This window comes from Ailuropoda melanoleuca, chromosome 9 (assembly GCF_002007445.2).
Source record: "Ailuropoda melanoleuca isolate Jingjing chromosome 9, ASM200744v2, whole genome shotgun sequence".
Lineage (NCBI taxonomy): Eukaryota > Metazoa > Chordata > Mammalia > Carnivora > Ursidae > Ailuropoda > Ailuropoda melanoleuca.
The window spans coordinates 20,669,654-20,674,245 of NC_048226.1; positions in this window are offsets into that span (position 1 = coordinate 20,669,654).

Here is a 4,592-nt window from a genome sequence, read left to right on the forward strand (position 1 = left end):
ACGCCTTCCCTGCACCAGGTGGAGGCTGACAGCTCACCAGAGTGAAGCCAGGGACACGCATGGAATCTCTGAGACTGCACAGTGACTCCTGCCACATGTCACCAGCTGCCTCCCTTGCATGTCTGGGAGAAACCGTGGAAAAGACCACTGAGACAGGCTGGTTGTGTAAGGTAGTCTCAGGGACAGAGCCTCGCAGCACAGCCAGAGGGCTGCCCAACTGGGGTTGGGAGGGATGAGAGAGAACCCTCAGGTGGAAGGGGTAGGAAAACCAGGCCAGGGAGAGGTGTGGGCAAAGAAACAGAGATCTCTGGGGACCTCTTTGTGATGGGCAAGGTGGCCTGCAGGATGCATGGGCAGACGATGTCATGGGACCTCCACCCAGACTTCGGGGCTGACTCAGCGTCCGTACACACCATTTCCTTCCACTCTTGTTTCTTAAAGCTCTTTGGTTTCCCTCCCACTCACCTGAAAGTGCACCATCTGACCCTCACCTACTTGGCTTGTTTGTGCCTGGTTTTAAGAGCACAGCTCCCTTGACATGCAGGTATTAAAACTCATTTCATCTAGATAACTTATCCATTATCAATTGCAAGCGTAGAAATCTCAGCACCCTCCTTGTGTTCTCTGATTTCATTTAGAAAATACAGTTCGAATCTAAATATTAATAAGCACTTGTTGCAATGGCAAAATTTCATTATCTCACATTAAATGTAATCTCGATTTTGATATTATTGTTCCAACAGTAAGAGAAGCCATGAGTCAGTCTATTGGAAGTTCTCCTTGAAAATTTAAAATGATGTATTGCTCTTTTTTGGGGTTTTTTTTTTTCAGATTTTATTGACGTAGATGTACTGAAAAGTTTCATATCATGAATTGAATTCACCCATGCAAACCACCCTCCCCCCAGCTCAAGACTTGGGATGTTGCCAATGCCTCCAAAAGCCTGGCCCGGCCCGACCACGCCCTCTCCAATCACCATCTCCCAAGGGCAACCTGACCTCCAGCCACGCAGGTAACAGTTGCCTGTGGACCTTCCTATGGATGGAAACAGGCAGTAAGGGATTCTGGCGTCTGGGTTTTTTCACTCAACGGTATGTGGCAAGACTCATCCCTACTGTTGCATGTGTTCACAGAAGGTCCACTCGCGGCTTGCTCTGTGGCATTCCGCGTGGGAGTGAACCTCAGCGTGCTGGGTCAAGTGCGCCGCTGACGGGCGTCTCCGTGGTTTGCGGTTTGGCATGACAACCATGTCACCGCGGGCACTGTCGCGCCTGCCTCTTGAGGGCTGTATGACCATCCTGTGGCCGCTATGACAAGTCACCACACACCTGGGTGGCTTAAAACAACATGCACTGAATCTCTCACCGCTGTAGGAACTAGAAGGCTGAAAGCAATTTCACTGGGCAGAAACGAAGGCGCCGGCAGGGGCCACCCTCCCTGCAGGAGCTCTAGAGAACTCACTCCTCTCCTCTTCTACTTTCTGGGGGCTGGCAGCATTCCTTGACCTGTGGCCACACTGCTCCAGTCTCTGCCTCTGTAGTTCCACAGCCTCCTCCCCTGCCTCCAATCTCCCCCTGCCTCGCTCGCAGAAGGACCCTTGTGTGGTATTTAGGGCCCACCCAGAAGACCCAGGATTATCTCATCTCAAAAACCTTAACCACATATGAGTTACTATATGAGTTAACATCTAAGTTAACGTTCACGGGTTCCAGGGATTCGGACCTGATTTCTTTAGGGGTCCCCTATCATCCCAGTGATCCTATGCTCTATGTTCCCTTCAGCTCCATTCAGAGGGGCATTGCGGGTCAGGGGTATATGTATTTTTTGCTTTAGCTTCCCAAACCAGTTGTAGGAATTGACACCCCAATCAACAGCGACAGTTCCAGTTGCATCATATCCTCCCCAACACCTGCTATTTTTCTATTAACTTCAGCCATTATGGTAGGTGTGTCATGATATCACATCATGATGGTTAACTTGCTGCGTCCAACTGACGAGCCCACAGGGTGCCCAGATTGAACAGTGTCTCTGGGTGTTTCTGGATGAGATTAGCATCTGAATCAGTGGACTCAGTCAAGTAGATGGTCTTCCCCAACGTGGGTGGGCATCATCCAATCCACGGAGGGACTGAACTAAAGCAAAAGGTGGAGGAAGGTGGAATTCATCCCTCCAGTCCTGCCTCCTGGGACAGCTCATTTCCTCTCCTGCCCTTGCACTGGGCTTAACACCACTGGCTCTCTTGGTTCTCAGGCTTTCAGACTCAGACGGAATCATACCACCAGCTTCGCTGGGGCGCCGGCTTGCAGATCTGGGACTGCTCAGCCTCCACAATCACATAAGCCAATTCTTCATGATAAATACACACACACACACACACACACACACACACACACACCCCTACCCTATGACCCCTGACTAATGCACACATTTATCATTTATTTTGCACCTCCCTGCTGACTAATGGAGTCGAGCATCTTTTCATACGTTTATTGGCCCTTTTGCAGGTGAAGTGTCTTTTGTCCCCTTCCTCCCCAGTTGTCTGCCTTTTTCTTATTAATAATATGGTGTATTATTTTAAGCTGAGCAACTTGTTAAAATATATTCCCCTAAGCACATGTGCGTGCAGGGGAAAAAAAAGTTTTGGTATCAGGGCCTGAGATGTGAGGTCCCAGTGCATCTAAATGATCAGCTGACCTGAATCCTGGATGAAAAACACCCATCACAGGCTCCAGGTCTCAGTTAGGTTGGACAGTTTCCACAAGAAATACACATGAGAGCCTGACGACCACTCTCGGGAATAGGGGTGGGTGAGATAAAAATAATAATAATAATTCAGTCCCAAGTTGATGACTTATGTCTCCATTTACTTCCTTGAAACCAAAGCTCATTTCAGCTCAAGGATGGCCATTAAGAAAGTAAACTCTATTTGTACTTCTACAAATACGTGTGCATTTTATAGCACTTCTCTGGCTCAGTAGGCAGGGATGGCCAGTCCCTTGGCTAAGGCACTCATTTGTTCCCTGCTGCAGATATCATGCATGGACAGGCGGCCACGCCACCGCCATAACCACTTGATTTCTGCTGTGAAACATCAGATATCAAACACACCACCGGCTGGCTTCTCTATCACTGGAAAGGAAGAAAGCAGCTCTGGGAACCAAAGTGAACTGTGGTGTGGTATGAGGTGCTTGATAAAACCATCAGGAGAGTGAACCCCAAGAACCCTGTCCTGGGAGCACGCGATGCTCAGAGCCGTCTCCCCACTCCTCCCTGCCTGGTGCAGATGTGGGGCCCATGGGCAGGATCAAGGTCGGCACACAGACACCATCCCCCATCAGACGACGCTTTCTCCTGGGAAGTCGCGGTTTCTAACTGGCCCAACAACTAGCAAGCCAGGTACAGCCTTGACAGCAAGTGATGGAGGAAGCGTTAGCCAGCACCCAAGCCTGGGCCGCCAGGCAGTGACAAGGCCCAGGCCACGGGTCTCGTGGGAGGGGATGGTTCCCACCCCAGTCCTGCACCAAAGCAGAGAATAGGCTGACCACTCTCCAAAAAGGAAAGGAACCCATAACAGATGTTTTCTGAGCCACCATAACCCAGAGGGTGAAGAGCCACTGCAGCCTATTCGAGCCTAAGAAGGGGAAGAGAGGACATGAGTTGTGGGGGCCTGGGGAGTCAGGGCCACAGACAGGAGGCATCTGAGGACCTCTTCGGAGCAGACCAGCCTACAGAGGCCTCTGGAACCTGGCTTCCTGGCCACAGCACATCTGTCCAGCAGCTGTAGCTCTCCCCCTCCACCTTCCCCATTCCCTCTGTACGAGGAGTCACCCCCTCCCTACCGAGGGCCAGAAAGCCACCAGGAGCCCTTGCAATGACCACCAGGCTGCCGAGGCAGGGCAAAGATGGCCATGTGGCGGGCAGGGCGGCCAGGCTGAGGCAGCCCCCGCGTCTGCGACCTGTGTCCTCCCGGTCTTTCAATGCTCTCTGACAACTGGAAATGGGGCTCTTCTGTTTGCACAACTGTCCTTCCAGTAAGTCAGCAGAGCCACAGAGGTTAACTCTATGTGAGCAAATTAATAATGTGATTTATGGTTTGTCATGGATTTTGTCGTTTTTGGAGAAGAACAGTGGCAATTTAATCTAGAAAGCCTGTAAATCTCTAAAGGGTAAAATTAAACATCCGCGCCAGCACGGCTGGGACTTGGCGGCAGCAGCCTCCTACATAAGACAGTAGGGAACGAGGCCCCTGGAGCCACACGACTCTGAGGGGTGCAAGGCTGGGCCCTGCCCTCCTTCTGCCATACGTGGGCCCCCACATTCCCCTAAATGCCTCCCCATGCACCCCTCCCAGCATTCTCTCAGCGCCCCTCCCCGAAGCCCTCCACGCGCCCTCCATGAGCCCCTCACCCATGTTCTAACTGGTGGTGAAGCCTGCTTATGGAAAACACTGTCCTAAAGATTTCTCGGCAAAGCTCATGTCATTTTTATCCCCCTGCTGTGCCCCCACCCCACACCAAGGATGCCCCAGGGCCCCCAAGGGCAGCTCAAGCCCCCGGTGGGTCAGGACACCCCTTCCCCCCTCTCCGGCTCTG